Source organism: Onychomys torridus, chromosome 1, assembly GCF_903995425.1.
Source record: "Onychomys torridus chromosome 1, mOncTor1.1, whole genome shotgun sequence".
Taxonomy (NCBI): Eukaryota; Metazoa; Chordata; class Mammalia; order Rodentia; family Cricetidae; genus Onychomys; species Onychomys torridus.
The window spans coordinates 162,296,150-162,314,329 of record NC_050443.1 but is presented as its reverse complement, the minus strand read 5'-3'; the positions used below and the strand labels follow the sequence as shown (position 1 = coordinate 162,314,329).

At 39.2% G+C, this 18,180-nt stretch overlaps 1 pseudogene; it reads left to right on the top strand.

Moving 5' to 3' along the window:
• Nucleotides 1-9,736: 9,736 nt before the first annotated feature.
• LOC118578305 lies at nucleotides 9,737-14,090 on the top strand (annotated as a pseudogene).
• The last annotated feature ends 4,090 nt before the right edge of the window (nucleotides 14,091-18,180 follow it).

Here is an 18,180-nt window from a genome sequence, read left to right as displayed (position 1 = left end):
CTCCACATGTGGAGCTTCACTTATGTTTGAACTGTTAGGAATTCACAGAAATGTTAAATATGCATTCCTCTGAATATTCAAATAATAAACATAAAATACGGTTTAAATAAGTTAACTTTATTTGAAAAAGTCAAGATATATAAAAGAGCAAAGAACATTGTGAAACAAGAAATATAATTTAGGCAATAAAATATTCATCTTCACTGATAGGATTATAGGTAGTTTTTCTTTCCTATTTGTTTGTATTTTTCCATAATTATTAAGTGTTACTTGTATAATAACATTTAAAAGTACATAACAAAATTTATCAACATGACCAGTTAGTTCTAAGTATGTACTTAAACAGTGCTAAGTGGACTCATTGTTAACCGATTTCTAGAACTTTTTACCTTGCAAAACTGAAATTCTATGCCAACTCTGTATTGTCCCATCTCCATGTAAAGCACATGCTGTTTTGATGATAATAAAAACATTAATATACTCCTTAATATACCTTGGTTTTTGTTTTGTTTTAGGAACAGGGTCTCACTGTGTAGCCTTGGCTGACCTGGAACTCACTCTGTAGGCCACGCTGGCCTCGAACTCACAGAGATCCGCCTGCCTCTGCCACCTAGTGCCCCCACACCTACCTCATATTCTTGTTTATTGAAATAAGACATTATAAATGAGTTCTGCTATTCAACTTCAGAACTATGTTTGCATTTGTGTTGATAACAAAAATAGTTCTACACAATCCTCTAAAGTATGGTGTTTACCATGTCAGTAGGTATGTCTTGGTATTCTTGATTTAGGATGTTCTGTATTAAAATGACATCTTTGTATATTGTAAATGTTTTCAAAACAAAATGTCTAAAATTTTAGATGATGTTTAGAATATTTCACATTTTCATTTTCCTCTAGTGAAATACAACCCAAAAGCGGCAATATTTTTTTTTTCTAAACTGAGGGCTTTGCTACATTTTGTAGTTAGAGAGCTTCTCTTTAGGTGCCACCAAGCTCTGTTAGTTCAACAACCCACTTGTAAAATAAACACACAGACATTTATATTATTTAAACTGTTTGGCCATTAGCTCAGGCCTACCATTGTCTAGCTCTTACTCTTATATTTATCCCATTTCTATTAAACTTTGCCATGTGGCTCGTGGCTTACCAGTACCTTACATTTTTCTTGTCATGGCAGCGGCTGGCAGTGTCTCCCTGCCCCAGCCTTCACTTCCCAGATTCTCCTCCTCCTTGTCCCGCCTACTCTATCCTTCCTGCCTGGCTACTGGCCAATCAGCACTTTATTTATTTTAACCAATCAGATCAACACATTTAACATACAGAACATCCCACAGCAACATTTGCCATAGTTCTGAGCAGGAAACAACGGTGGTAATCAACAGAAGCAGTTAAACTCAGCAGATATTGTGATAGCCAACAAGGACTCAAAGTGGGTATCTAGATATGGTCCCAATGAGGCGAGAACAATAGCTACTAGACTTTAGAAAGTGCTGGCTTCTGAGGAAAGGGATGGCATTTGGATAAAAAAGCTGAGTATGTCAAGAGATGCCTGAATGGCTGTGATAAATTATCACCATGAAATTTTCACAACTCTTCCAGCAAGAAGAAGAACTTGCGTTCCCACTTTTTGAGTGACTGAGTTTGCTTTGATCAGGACAAGCTGGCAGGGAAGATGCTGGGTAAGTTATGAAGGCCAAGCCCAAGAGCTCATTAATTCCTTTCACTTTCTCTTCATTTCTTGAAATGTTATATTATGACAAAGACCTAACTAAAAGATTAGATACCCCATGGAAAAGAGATCAAATTGAAAGGGATTAGGTCATTCATACTCTGGCTGGGGTCCAAGACTGACAATTTCCAAGAACTTGGGTTAATGTAAGTATAACAGCTAGTTAGTTATAAGCCTGAGCAATAGGACAAAGACTTTATAATTAATAAAAGCCTCTGTGTTTTTATTTGGGACTGAACAGCTGTGGGACCAGACAGGACAGAAACTCCATCTGCAGTCCACCTCTCAGTTGATGCTCAACCAGTCCAGGTGAATGCTGACCCAGCGGTAATCCCAGGAGAGAGAACCAGAAGAATCACCCAATCAGAACACATAATTATGAAGAAAAGTGAATTGATGTTTTAAGCCACTAAGTAATTAAACTGCTTTTCTGCACTGATATCTTAAATATCTTATTATAGGGGTTTTTTTTGTTTGTTTTTTGTTTTTAATGCTGGTCATTGACTCTCTAGAGCATTTAAATGACCAGCAGGCATTTATCATGAGCTCAGTAAGGCATTTGACAAAATATATCATGATTTTTCTGAATAGTTTAAGATGGATAACATGGATATTTAGTTGAACAATTACATATTAAAAAATTAACAGAATGAAGTAACAGGTGTTCTACAAGGCTCTGTTAGAAGCGCTCATCACCATCATTTTAAAACTTTTTGTAATTAGTATTATTGTTTGTGAGAGATGTGCACTGTGCATATGTGAGATGTGTTGTCTGTGTGAGAATGGGCATAGGTATGCCACTGCATACATATAGCAGAGGTCAGAGAACAATTTTTAGGAGTTCTGAAGCTCAAACTCAGGCCATCAGGCTTGTGTGGCACTTTTACCCTCTGAGCCATCTTTCCAGCCCATATTCATTGTTTTCATCAATGGCTGGCAGGCATTAAGAAAACTTGCATTTAATGGATATCTATAACACGTCATCACCATTACAATGTTCTTTTCATCATCATGTCTGGCCATTACAGATTTCTTTCTTTCTTTCTTTTTCTTTTTTTTCTTTCTTTCTTTCTTTCTTTCTTTCTTTTTTTTTTTTTGTTTTGTTTTGTTTTGTTTGTTTCCCTGTGTAGCTTTGTGCCTTTCCTGGAACTCACTTAGTAGCCTAGGCTGGCCTCAAACTCACAGAGATCTGCCTGGCTCTGCCTCCTGAGTACTGGGATTAAAAGCATGTGCCACCACCACCTGGCCCATTATAGATTTCTTAAACAATAAATATATTTTTACATTAGGTGCTCTTTTTTGTTTCATTTATTTCTTTCAACAATTCTAAAAGGTAGGTATTTTTATTCTTTTTTTTACCAATTAGGAATCTGGGATCTAGAAAGCTTAAGAGAATTATTCTGCATACAACAAGTTACAAAGAATAATGTCCCATATCTGCTGTGGATATTGCTTTGTATGCTGTGAGTGTGTTGCTCTGATTGATTAATAAATAAAATGCTGATTGGCCAGTAGCCAGGCAGGAAGTATAGGCAAGATAAGCAGACAAGGAGAATTGTGGGAAGAGGAAGGCTGAGTCAGGAGACACCAACCCATTGTTCAGGGAGCAGCATGTAATGGCACACAGGTAAAGCCATGGAACATGTGGTGACACAGATTAACAGAAATGGGCTGAGTTTAAGTGTAAGAGCTAGTCAGTAGTAGGCCTGAGCTAATGGCTGAGCAGTTTTAATTAATAAAGCTTCTGAGTGATTGTTTAATAAGAAGCTGCAGGGTCTGTGAGGCTGGGCAGGGACCAGAGAAAACTTCAGCTACACATATCTATGTGGCAGAAATACCAACAATTCTTCTACTCCCAAATGAGGTAGGAGACACAAGAAAGGTTATCTACTTTGGGGAGAAGGTTCAACTAAAAAATCTGTAAGTTTTTATGATTCAATGAATATAAAATTTATACAAAAGACAAAAATAGTGTGACAATTTCATTTACCTAATGAAAAACAACAGGCTTTCTTTAAATTACATGCTGTCCTAGACCGTGAAGTTGTGGTCTAAGCACAATATATGTAAAATTTTAGGATGCTCCTAGTCTATCAGTGAGGCTTTTTATTTACTTAGTGAATTTCCCCCTTTTAAGAGCTACCACTCATACTTAAAGGCTGTACTTTAAAGGGCTTTAAGACATAATAAAGGAATCAGAAAACTAGTCTTATGTAAGAGGATTCTCTTAACTTCTTTTCTTCTTTAATTGTATAGACACAACCTAGGACTTTATTCAGGCTAGGCCAGAGCTCTCTACCACCCAGCTATAACCCAACCACCAAATCTTCCCTTACGTGTCTCTAAAAAAGCCTTTTAACAGGTCAGTGTGTGCACACAGAAAACCTTTACAGCATGATGTTTCAGTCAACACACTGACGTATACAGCAATACTAGTTTCATAAGGTTCTATAGTCCACTGACAGAGCTATACTAATTTGTGTGACTTCTGCAGAATGCAAATTCATTATGACACATTTTTCATCCTTGTTTAGTGATGCACTACTATAACCAATCATACAGATATAATTAAGTGACAGGGAGTGTTTAATCATAATGACTCAGGAGAAAAATGTACTATATTATTTGTTCTTAGCAAGCCAAGTCTGATTAATAAGTTATTAATTGAATAAGTTGGTAAAGAACTCTTTAAAAATTTACAGAAGTTCAATGACTAAGATAACTAAAAGAGTTGTACACTTTGGCTAATGATTAGAGATATATTTAAAGCGGGTTTTCTTTCTTGTGTAATACTCAGAGTAAATGGCAACAGTAAAAAGGTTATTTTTACCTTCACAGTTTAAAATTTACCATAGTAATCTTGTATCTAAACAAAAGTTTAAAATTTTGACTATAAAAAAAATGACTATGAGACAGGAAAATAATTCCTCCCATCAAAGGTAACATGGCTATTCTCACACTGCTAAAATGACAATGATTTTTGTTGTTTGTTTTAGATATCCAGGAACCAAGGGCTAGGGTGTAGTTCAGTGACAGAGCACTTTTCTATGTGCAAGACCCTGAGTTTTAAGTTCAGCACCTAAAACAACAAACAAACCCATGGATCAAAGAAAGATATACAAGTAATAATTAACATCACTTTAATATTTTACTGTGAATTATTTTCCTTTCAATTATTAAAACCTAGAATATAGTGAAATTCTTTCTAAGGGATAAATTGCAGAGAACATATTTAAATAATAAATAAACTCATTACACTTAAAGACCATCCCAAATAGAATAATTACTAAACGAAGGCTTATGTGGTCCTTAAAAAATCATAAAAGTTGGTCCAGCAAGTGGGCAGAGGTGATCGTTACAAGAGCCTGGAAGCCCGAGTTCCTTCCCTGGAGCCCACAGACTGGTGAAAGGTGAGAACCAACTCCACAGTTGTCCTCTGATCTGTAGAGGCACACCCTGGCACACTGGTATGTGCATATACACAAAATTAAAACGATAAAAGTTATCAATGGCACAGAATCAGAGTTCTAGTAGATTAAAAGAATATACTTTTGTCTAGTGAGTGTGGGTTTTGGAGAGAGGGATTGTTGTTTGTTTGAGATAAGGTCTTACTGCATAACCCGGGCTAGCTGGAGCTTCCAATCTTCAAGCTTCAGCCTCCTGTAAGTGTTGAGATTATAAGCAGCTTTCAACCTTTGACACACAAGACAGAATGGAATGTCCTACACAGTGTTCTTTGGACAGCAAGATATTGATATAGAAAAGCAACAATTTTTTAGATCTTTACTTCACAACATCCTATAAAATATTTTTGACAAACACAACATAGTGGAAGCAGACAGACTAGCGTGAGGAGATATTCAGGAAAAAGGAAGAAGATGCTCTTCTGTGCTCTGAAAAACAGGGTGATATAGGAAATGGAAAACACAGTTTATCATTTTTCAAAAGGGAATTTCTAAACAGAAAATACTGATAAGAAATAGCCAGATGGAAAAATCTATCTGACATAAATAATGTACAGAGAGGGCACTTTAAGCTGAGGTAAAAAAAATTAGAGATACATTTTACAATTGCAAATTGCTGACTTTGCTTCTGTAAACTTGCTTGCATTAGACACTGACCCATCCTCTCCCTGGAAATAAGTAAAAAGTTTCAGAGCCCAGCCGTCGGCCTTGGGACAAGGTCTGCAATTATAGATTAAAATAATAATAAGTCTCTGTTTAAAAAAAAATTCCTCAAAGGGGACCCAAGATAAGGACCATCTGGCGAGTCCAGCAAACTAGGTCAAATGTCAGCCAATCACAAGCATGTAACTATGCGAACTCCCCTCCAGAGTAACTGCTCCCCCTAGACCTCCCCTGAGCCAACCAGTTTACGACTAATGTTACAAAATTTCCTGCGTAACAAAATGATTGCTGAAATATATGATGATTTTTAAATTGGGCCAAACCCGGGGCACCTGGTATCTTATGCTAATTTTGTAGTTTCTGCCTTTAAAAATGCTTGTAACCGCTGCTCAGGGCTCTCTGACTGACCAGGACAGAGAGCCCACTTGAGCCAGTGCTGAATACATTCCTCATGCCTGTTGCATCTGCTGGTTTGGAATCTTGGTTTCTGGGGCAGCCCTCTCGCAGATGAAAGTATCCCAGGGGTCTGGGGCCTTTCAAAGCTATAACATCATGGAGAAACATATAACTGTACTAGCTGTAAGTGCAAGTAAATTGTATGATTTTTTTTTTTTTTTTTTTTTTTTTTGAGAAAAGCTCTCACCATATTGCCAAAACTAGCCTCAAACTCCTGGGTCCAAGCAACCCTCTTGCCTGTTTCCAAAGCATATGGGAATATAGACATGAGCCACTGCCTAGCAAGAAATTAATAGCCATTGCTTTTAAGAGAACTAGACAACTGAAGGAAATGGCATGATGCTGCCTGTAAGATTTGAATACTGTAGAATATTAGCTCCCCAAGTCATTATCAATATGACCTGGTGAGTAAAATACTTGTTAGACAAAGTTAAATCCCAACAAAAAGCATTGAAAAATAGGCATTGACATATGCCTATGAACTTGTTTAATCTCAAAATATCAAATGCATTCTTATAAGTGATGATGAATTATTATAGACAGTAATGCAAATTGACAACATGAAAATGGCCAAATTATGGGGCTCAAGAAAATTTGCTAGACAAATATCTTTAAGCCTACTGCCAAGACTATAAAATACTTGTGTTTATATATACCCATTCATATATGTAGAAAATCTGCAAGTACTTTTGTTAGTAGTTAGCTTTTATTTGTTTGAAGACACTTTTGAAGGTCTATCAATCAGTAATTTTAAGGAATTTGAAATGAGGCCCATATTTTATTTAAACAATACCTTAAAATTTATAATTTAATTTTTAAATCTTTTACTATGGAGGACGCATCTAAAGAGCAGCAGGTATAGTATGGGCATACAAATTCGGGCTAAAAAATGTTCTCAAAATCATAACTTTGAGTCTGGGTTACCTCAATCAGGATGATTTTTTCTAGATCCATCCATTTGCCTGCAAATCTCATGATGTCGTTGTTTTTCTCTGCTGAGTAGTACTCCATTGTGTATATGTACCATATTTTCTTTATCCATTCTTCAGTGGAAGGGCATCTAGGTTGTTTCCAGGTTCTGGCTATTACAAACGATGCTGATATGAACATAGCTGAGCAAATTCCCTTTTGGTATGATTGAGCATTCCTTGGGTATATGCCCAAGAGTGCTACAGCTGGGTCTTGCGGGAGATGGATTCCCAATTTTCTAAGGAAGTGCCATATTGATTTCCAAAGTGTCTGTGCAAGCTTGCATTCCCACCAGCAGTGGAGGAGAGTTCCCCTTGCTCCACATCCTCTCCAGCATAAGCTGTCTTCTGTGTTTTTGATCTTAGCCACTCTGACAGGTGTAAGGTGGTATCTCAGAGTTGTTTTGATTTGCATTTCCCAGATAATTAGGGATGTTGAGCAATTCCTTAAATGTCTTTCAGCCATTTGAACTTCCTCTGTGGAGAATTCTCTGTTTAGTTCTATAGCCCATTTCTTAATTGGACTGTTGGGCATTTTGATGTCTAATTTCTTGAGTTCTTTATATAGTCTGGATATCAGCCCTCTGTCAGATGTGGGGTTGGTGAAGACCTTTTCCCATTCTGTAGGCTGTCGCTTTGTCTTGTTGACCGTGTCCTTTGCTCTACAAAAGCTTCTCAGTTTCAACAGGTCCCATTCATTGATTGTTTCTCTCAGTGTCTGTGCTACTGGTGTTATATTTAGAAAGTGATCTCCAGTGCCAATGCGTTCAAGAGTACTTCCTACTTTCTCTTCTATCAGGTTCAGAGTAGTTGGATTTATGTTGAGGTCTTTGATCCACTGTGGTAGTATTGTGTTCCCCAAAATATTGTGTGTTCCCTGAAATAAACATATCTGGGGTCAGAGAACAGACAGCCACTAGAACAAAGCCAAAATTGGTGGCTAGAAAATGGGAAGAGTAAGCTACAGCAGAAGTTGGGCGGTGGTGGTACACACCTTTAATCCCAGCACTTGGGAGGCAGAGCTAGCTGGATCTCTGAGTTCAAGGCCACTTTAGAAACAGCTAAGCGTGGTAACCCACGCCTTTAATCCCAGAAACACAACCTTTAATCCCAGGGAGTGGGGGCAGAAAGAGAAAAGTACATAAGGCGTGAGGACCAGGAATTAGGGGAGAAAAAAGCATGTAGTGAGTAAAGCATTCGGCTGGTTAAGCATTCAGGCTTTCGAGCACAGTTCAGTTGAGAGCCATTGGGATGAGGATTCAGAAGCTTGCAGTCGGAGGAAACAAGACCAGCTGAGGAACTGGTGAGGTGAGAAAACTGTGGCTTGTTCTGCTTCTCTGATCTTCCAGCAATCACCCCAATAACTGGCCTCGGGTTTGGTTTCATTAATAAGAACTTTTAAGATTCCTACTACAATCCACTTGGACTTAAGTTTTGTGCACAGTGACAGATATGGATCTATTTGCAGCCTTCTACACATTGACATCCAGTTATGCCAGCACCATTTGTTGAAGATGCTTTCTTTTTTCCATTGTACATTTTTGGCTTCTTTGTCAAAAAATTATATGTTCATAGGTGTGTGGGTTAATGTCAGGGTCTTCAATTCAATTCCATTGGTCCACATGTTGGTTTTTATGCCAGTACCAAGCTGTTTTTATTACAGTAGCTCTATAGTAGAGCTTGAGGTCGGGGATTGTGAAGCCTCCAGAGGTTGAAGGACAAATATGGTATGTACTCACTCATAGGAGGATACTAGATGTAAAACAAAGATGACTAGACTGCTACACAACTCCAGGGAGGCTACCTAGAAAACAGGACCCTAGGAAAGACACAGGGATCACCCAATGACAGAGAAATGGATGCGATCTACATGAACAACCTGGATGACAGTGGGAGTAATGAAGGGCAAGATTTGAGGGAAAGAAAGCTTAGGGGAGCAGGAGATCCCAACTGGATCAAAAACAGAAAGGGAGAACGAGGAATAACAGACCATGATAAATGAAGACCACATGAGAACAGGAATAGGCAGAGTGCTCGAGAGGTCCCCAAAAATCCACAATGATATATCCTCTGTAGACTGATGGCAATGGTCGAGAGAAAGCCTGATCTGACCTAGTCTGGTGATCAGATGACTAAACACCCTAACAGTCATCTTGGAACTCTCATCCAATAACTGATGGAAGTGGATGCAGAGATCCTCAGCCAGGCCCCAGGTGGAGCTCCAGTTGTCCAACTGTCAAGAAAGAGGAGGGACTGCAAGAGCGTGAATTGTTGTATCCAAGATTGCAAAAAGCACAGGGACAAATAGCCAATCGAATGGAAGCACATGAACTATGAACCAAAAGCTGAGGAGCCCCCAAATGGATCAGGCCCTCTGGATAAGTGAGAAAATTGAATAGCTTGATCTGGTTGGGAGGCACCCAGTCTGTGGGACCAGGACCTGTCCTTAGTGCATGAACTTGCTGCGTGAGTTGAAAGAGATGGATGATAAAGCCCTCTTGGTGGAAGTACAGCTTTTAGAAAGCAAAACATACCATGCTTTGAGTAATCTGCCGAAAGCCCGAGCTGCCTTAATCTCTGCTCGAACCACAGCCAATGCCATCTACTGCCCCCCTAAATTGCAGGCTACCTTGGACATGCAGTCAGGCATTATTCATGCAGCAGAGGAGAAGGACTAGAAAACTGCTTACTCATATTTCTATGAGGCATTTGAAGGTTATGACTCCATTGATAGCCCCAAGGCTATCACATCTCTGAAGTACATGTTGTTGTGCAAAATCATGCTCAACACCCCAGAAGATGTCCAGGCTTTGGTGAGCGGAAAGCTTGCACTTCGGTATGCAGGGAGGCAGACAGAAGCATTGAAATGTGTGGCTCAAGCTAGCAAAAACAGATCACTGGCAGATTTTGAAAAGGCCTTGACAGACTACCGGGCAGAGCTCCGGGATGACCCAATCATCAGCACACACTTGGCCAAATTGTATGATAATTTACTGGAACAGAATCTGATCCAGGTCATTGAACCTCCCCCCACCACCCTCCGAGTACAGATTGAACACATATCTAGCCTCATCAAACTCTCCAAGGCCGACGTGGAAAGAAAATTATCACAGATGATTCTTGACAAGAAGTTTCACGGGATTTTGGACCACGGGGAGGGTGCCTGCTGTGCATGTGGCTTCTTTAACACAGTGACTAGATTAGGCATCAGTGTTTTCACCATCCCTCCTCCCCTCTTTGCTCCCCTCTTTCGGAGAGGAAGGACAGCAGAAGCAGAGAAGGGTAAGGTTTTCTGCTCTTGCTCTGACCTCGTGGTTTTTAACTCTGCAATTGGTTCTGTGTTTCTTATTGAACAAGCTGGTTACATCTACATGAGCTGGCTGTTTGGAACCTTGGGCTTACACAGGGACACTTTGCTCAGTCTGGAAGGAAGTGACAGGACTTGCCTATACTGAATCCACCAGGTTTAAATGAATCCCCAGGGGTGTCTTGGTCCTGGAGGACATGGGAATGGAGGGGAGGGGCTGGGGAGAAGGTGGGGGTGGGGGCGGGAGGGGGGAGGACAGGGGAACCCATGGCTGATGTATAAAATTAAAACACATAACAATAAAATAAAATCATGACTTTGACATGAAAGACAACTGTGCTATATTATCATTTATTTAAGAGATTGTTTTCCCTGTGGCCTCTAAAGACAAAAGGACTACCTCCTCAGTATCTTGTGATTAGAGCCTTGAGAATGAGTTACAAAATTAGCAAACATGATGACTTATGGTGTCCTACCTTCAGAGAAACATGAATTCTGAGCAATCCCAAGTATAAAGTACATTCTCTGAGAAGAAGACTTAAACTCAGAGTGGCTTCAACAAACTCCATCGAACTTTTAAGGCCTTTGAACTCAAGTCAGCCATGAGACTTACCTTACTAGAAAGATTGCATTTCCAAAGATAAGCTATCTCTTGCAAATTATTGACACTACATAGCTTTAGTTTTCTCAACCCTTAGCAACAGCCAGACTTGGATCTGTTTTTTTCCAATAATTCAGGACCCTTGCAAAGGTTATGACTAAATCAAAGTGGCTTGAATAATTTATTGTTTTATATAACTAAATAACTAAAACCTTGAGAAATTATAGTTCACAGAATTAATTCCAGTGATTCTATTTCATACCCCTCTCTCTGATTTTAAGCTTTTTTTAAATGTATTATATGTGTGTGTGTGTGTGTGTGTGTGTGTGTGTGTGTGTGTATGTGTGTTCTATTTGCATGTATGCCTGCACAACAGAAGAGGGCGTTGGATCCCATTACAGATGGTTGTGAGCCACCACATGGTTGCTGGGAATTGAACTCAGGACCTCTGGAAGAGCTGCTTGTGCTCTTAACTGCTGAGCCATCTCTCCAGCCCCCAACTTTACTCTTTACAGGTGTAAGATGACTGAGTATCTTCAGGACTCATCTCTAGATATAACATATAGTGAGAGAAAGGACCACTTTCAGAAGTGCTTTCAGAGGTAGAAGCAACTTTTCTGGCATGTTGAATGATACAAGTTCCTCCATTAAAAGGCCCATCCTAGAATCTGCAGCTGAAGATGGCCTTCTCTATGGCACTGATGCATCTTGAAAAGGATTGAGCAAAGTTTTGTTCTAGTACAGACTTGAGATAATACAGGAACAAACTCTATTCAGTTTCATATCATAAAGGGACTTAAAACAGTTTTTAAAACTACATAAAATATGACAGAAATACAAGTGAAAAAAGAACGAACAGATTGAACAAGGGACAAGTCACTTGTGCAACGTTCACTCCTGCTTCCTTCTACACAAACACTGCCAATTCGACTCTGCTGTTCTCACCGGTCAATAGAGAGAGGGAAACAGTAATTTAGTCAAGCTTTGTTTGGGTTCAAGTAATAGAGATCCAAATCAAACTGGGATAATTTTTTTTTAAATCTAAAAAATCTAAATCTAATAGAAAAGTTGACAATGTATCTGGATTTAGAGACAGGTCAAGAGGCTCAAATAATGTCTTAACAATATGTGTTTCTTCCGGTTTGATTCTGTGTGCTTTTCTCATTTGCTAGTAAAGATGGCCATAAATTTATGACTAGGAGATAAGTTTCATAGTCACTAATTCTATGGGGCAAGGCATTGGGTGGTGGGGGTGGGTGATTGAATCTTTTTTGATAGTTCTAGAAAAGGATCTTTGATAGAATTGTTTTTGTACTATGTTCCTATCTCTGGGCCAATAAATGTAGACAAACAAATGAGGAATTCTGACTGACTGGTTTGGGTCATGTGATCTCTCCTATAGGCAAGGGAAATGAAGTTATATAGCTGACAATGTTACCAAGAAAAAAAAATCATTATATTGTAGCAGGAATCTTAAAAGTTCTTATTAATAAAAACAAACCTGGAGCCAGGTATTGTGGTAAATGCTGAAAGATCAGAGAAGCAGAACAAGCCACAGCCACCTCATCTTACCAGTTCCTCACCTGATCCTGTTTCCTCAGACTGGAAGCCTCTGAATTCTCATCCAAATGGATATCAGCTGAACTGCTGCTAAAAGCCTAAAAGCTTAACCAGCCTAGTTCCTGGTTTTCACACCTTATATACCTTTTTGCTTTCTGCCATCACTTCCTGGGATTAAGGCTCACTTCTTGGGATTAAAGGCGTGTGTCACCATGCCTGGCTGTTTCCAATGTGGCCTTGAACTCACAGAAATCCAGACAGATTTCTGCCTCTGGAATGCTAGGATTGAAGGCATGAGTGCCACCATTTTCTAGCTTCTGTATCTAGTGGCTATTCTCTTCTCTGACCCCAGATAAGTTTATTAGGGTGCACAATATTTTGGGGTACACATTATATAAAGGCAGCTACAGAGACAAGAACATTCCAAATTTCATACAAATGTGTTGCAGGATATTTGTTTACACTGCATCAAGATATGTCTATGTTTTACCTTGCCTGCTTAAGGCATCTGATTGGCTTAATAAAGAGCTGAACAGCCAATAGGTAGGCAAGAGAGAATAGGCAGAACTTTTGGGGAGGGAGGAACTCAGGTTTGGAATCTAGGCTCGTGGGAAATGCCAGAGAGACACTGATGAAGTCAGATGTACAGAGTAGAGGAGAGGTAAAGAGACATGTGGGAAAACATAGATTAATAGAAACTGGTGTATTTAAGTTGTAAGAGCTAGCTAGAAACAAACCTAAGCTAAGGTCAAGCTTTCATAACTAATAATAGCCTCTGTGTAATTATTTGGGAGCTGGCGGTCACAAGGGGAAGTCCAAAAGATACAACACAAATGAAATGTTGTATGTTATTGGATATATTACATTTGTAGTTGTTATTTAAATATGGTCCCTGCCAGATTTGGTGATGTAGGCCTGTAGTCACTGTTACTCAGGTGACTTGGATTGTTAAGTTCCAAGACTCTTGAATGTTGCAATGTAGGCTGCTGTTGGGGCAAAAACAGCATCAATGGACCCTACCTAGCTGTGAACCCTAGTTATTATACTAACTTGTCAGGCAAGAAGTACCACAAGAACAAAACTGGCACAGCTGTTAGAGCGGTAGTTAACTTCTCTGCTTTGATTTGAGGCCCAGTCTACAGCAGGGAATTCATGCCTGGCATTGTAAACTTAGTCAAAACAAAATAAGAACCAAAACAAACAAACAAAAAACCAGCTGATGAGCTTTTAGGTTTTAAGAGGAAATTTAATTACTATTTAGCTAAAGTGACATGGCACCAAACTGACTTCTAACTATTTTATGTTTATACCCTTAGACCACTACGATGCCTGGCAATGAACTGCACTGAGGCAGACTCACGGCTGCTCAAGGCACTGGGTAGTAAGTGATGGCTGAGAACTCAGTCCAAAACAGGAAATTCATACCACCTTTTCTGAGCCTCAAGGAACATCACAGTAGAGAAGGCAGAAAGAATGTAAGATCTGGAAGATAGGAAGAAGGCCTATAAAATGCTACCTTCTGGGCATCACACAGCTATTGCAATCATCTCACAGTAATTGAAATTGCTTCTACTGGGCCTTCATAAAACTGGGCCTGTCATTAGTCAATCATGGATAGAGAAGTATTCACACAAGCATACTTCTGGTGAACAACTGGGTGGATTCTGGAGGAAGGGCAATTATCTTCTCCAGTTACATACCCACAAGTTGAGCCCTCCAGGCTCCAATGGATAGTTTGAAACCTATGACCACATAGATATTCCTGGTTAAGCTCAGTGAGTCACAAGACAAAGCAAAGACAAGAATGTAAGATCTACAAAGAGGTGGGGGTTAAACAAATACAGGAAGGAGATGAGAGGAGAGTAACCAGATATGTTATCTACATGTATGAAGTTGTCGAAGAAGAAATTAAGTTATATATAAATATGTGGAAAACTATACAACACACACACAAAGCAGATGAACACTGGTGCACATCTCAGTGATAAGAGTGCTTGCCTGGGATGAAAGAGGTCCCAGGTTCAGCCATTTCTGATATTACCCAAGGTTACATTTAATCATCCCAAGGGGAAGGATGGAGTGGATATTCCTTGTGTTTTATCAAAAACATACTACTGAGAGATACAAAGTAGAGAATGAGAATCAGTAGTTTGCTTTCACTGGTGTTTTCACACATATTATCTATTCCTTACTCCATTTCAGTCAGATACTATCACTTTTTGGTATCTTAGATATGAAATGTTCTAGACCAATGTAATAAAAAAAACTTCCTCACATATTTCTTTTAAAAAATCAACTTTATTGAAATATACAATTCAATCACTTTGTGAGAAAATTCTTTTTCAGCCTATTTAGAAGTATACAATTACTGTCATCACAATCTATTTGGGAACCATTTCTATCATCTCCTAAAACAAAATAAAATAAAACCCCCAAAGAATAAAATAAAACCCTCATATCCAATTCAGCACTCCTTCTTTCCAGAACCAGCTAATACTGGGGAACAAAGTGGCGTTCCTATTGTCATTTTCCTGTTTGTCAGGGCTAAAACTGAAAAAAACTCTAAAATGAGATGGTTGTCACCCTATGAGCTGAATCTGTAATTCCTTTATTAGTGTGCATATTTGTATAAAATAATGAAATGCATAATTCAGTTCTGTTTGGCCAATGGCCATCCACTACATACTTTGTTACAGTTGCTTTCCAGGTGTCTAACTCTTCAAATTCCTATCCTTTAGAAGGTCTTCCTTGGTTCAATCCAGGTATTTGCCAACCTGTGCAAAAAAGGAGTTCCTTCCATGGTCTTCCACTATGTGTAACTTAAGTTTGATAGATGAGTTATGGTGGTTTATGACCAAATAGTGAAATATAAGATCAAGTTCCCATTTTAATAACTAGTAATCTGTAAATCAACATTTCAGCACCATGCAGAAAATTTATCACCCAATCAACATTAACACAGATCATCCTTAACTCTTATTTCATCAGGAGCTGCAAAATGATTATTCTCTAAAGGATAATATTACCATGAAGATTCATGTATCAAGTTTTTGTATAGACTCATATACTTTTAGTTCTTCGGGTACATGATTGCTGAGTCAGACTGCATCTGTGTTTAACACTCTGATGATGAACTCCCAGACGGCTGTACAGAAATAGCTGTGCCATTCACACTCCCATGATCAGCTATGAAGTTTTTAGCTGCCCCGTCTTTGCCAGCACTTGGAATAAAGTCATCCTTGTACATAGAAAAAGGGAATGTATTGTGGTTTTGACTTGCAGTTCCCTAGTGACTAAAAAAGATGGAAACTATTTGTAACTTTATCATTTGCTATTTTAAAATTAGGTTGGTTTCGTGACTGAGTTTTAATGTTTTTATATATTCTAGCTACTATGCACTATCAGGTGTGATTGTCAAGATTTCCTCCCACTCTGTGCCGGCTGTCCTTCTAGTTTGTTTATTGATGTTATCCGTTGGAATATAAGGTTTTTATTCTGATACAGTCCAATTTACTCCTATTTTACATTTGCCACACGTGCTCTTTACCTAATCTATGGTCACAGACTTACTACTGCTTTCTTCTAAATGCTTTGTGCTATTGGCCTTATATTTAGGTTTAGGACTCCTTTTATTTTTGTACTTGGTATAAAGCTCTAGCTCCACTCTTTTGCATGTGGGTATTCAGTTTCTCCAGCATTATTTGTTAAGACATTGTAAACAAGCAGATTTCCCAGTGTCCTGTCTTGGAAGCCTACTGTACTAGTTACTTTTCCATTGCTGTGACCAAACATGACAACCAAGGCAAAAAGTATTAGTTATTAAGTTTTTTTGTTTTTTCAAGACAGGCTCTCTCTGTGGAGCCCTGGCTCTCCGGGAACTCACAGAGATCCTCCTGTCTCTGCCTCCGAGTGCTGGGATTAAAGGCCTGCGCCACACTGCCTGATGGCAAAAAGTATTTTAAAACAGGACTAAAATGCAGAAAAACCAAGGAAAGGGTTACCTTATTTTGTTTTCTTCTTTTATACTCATATAGTGGAGTACACAGAATAAGTGCTGGTTTCAAAACCCTACGCCTCCCGCAAGAGCTTTTCAACCATCAAAGACTGCCACCGGAAAGCTGACACGGGAGAAAAGAAGGAACAGTGAGTGTCTGGTGCTTAATATATCATCTAGCCAGAAACCATGCTTTAGTTTTTATCCCTGATTTAGGAATGAGGGAAGTAAGGCTCAAAAAGTTAGCTGTCTTCTGATGACCTTGTGAGATAAGATATGATCCCTAGTACATCTGATTCGCCCAGGAGTAACGTCCTTTGTACAACATCCACAACCCAAAGCATCTTCAAGATGACAACTTGACTTGCCAGGTTAGGAGCCCAATGTTCAGGTCTTATAAACAAACTGGATTTGTTATTAAATCTCAAAGAATTCACATCACCCTTTAGATCCTTTGTTAATTTGTTTAAATAAAGCAGAGGCTACAGAACAATTCTTTTTTTTTTTTTTTTTAAGACAGGGTTTCTCTGTGTAGCTTTGTGCCTTTCCTGGAACTCACCTGGTAGCCCAGGCTGGCCTTGAACTCACAGAGATCAGCCTGGCTCTGCCTCCCGAGTCTGGGATTAAAGGTGTGCACCACCACCACCACCACCACCACCACCACCACCACCACCACCACCACCCGGCTAGAACAATTCTTATCTCTGAGGATTAGACAATCCAAGCATGGGAGAGGGTCAGGCTAAAACACTAAATTATAATTCTTTGAAAGCATATATGGTACTGAGTCTTGAAACTTGTTTTGCTTTTTTGTGTGTATTTTATGTATATGGTGTTTTGCCTGCATGTAAGTCTGTGTGCACATGCATGCCTGGTGTCCAAAGAGGCCACGGGAAGGCTTTGGATCTCCTGGAACTCTAGTGAAAGATGACTGTGAGCCATCATGTGAGTGCTGGGAATTAAATCTGGGTCCTCTGGAAGAGCACCCCGTACTCTAAATTGCTGTTATTTCTCCAGCTCTGCTATTTGATCTTTGAGACAAGGTCTCAGTTTGTAGCCTCTCTGGAGTTGGAATCACAGGCATACACCACTGTACCTGGCTCCAGTATGACTTTACTGCCCAGTTCCCACTGGTGGCTATACTTTTTTTCCGAGTTCTGGTTTGCCTTTAACTGTGGCCATCACTATGACACCCAGCACCTTGACCCCTAAAACAGAGAAGCAGATTTTGGCTCCTATGTTGCTGCCAGCACATTTCACTGTGGCTACTGGAAGACCCAGAGAAATCTAAAAACTCACACTGGAAGACACATCATATCCCTGCCTCAACTTGGATGTCAGAATGTAAGAGAAAGAAAAAAGTCCAAGTCTGGGAATTTTTATACTATACTATTTTACTGTAACCTTTACATCCTGCCCTGAGCAACAAATCCAA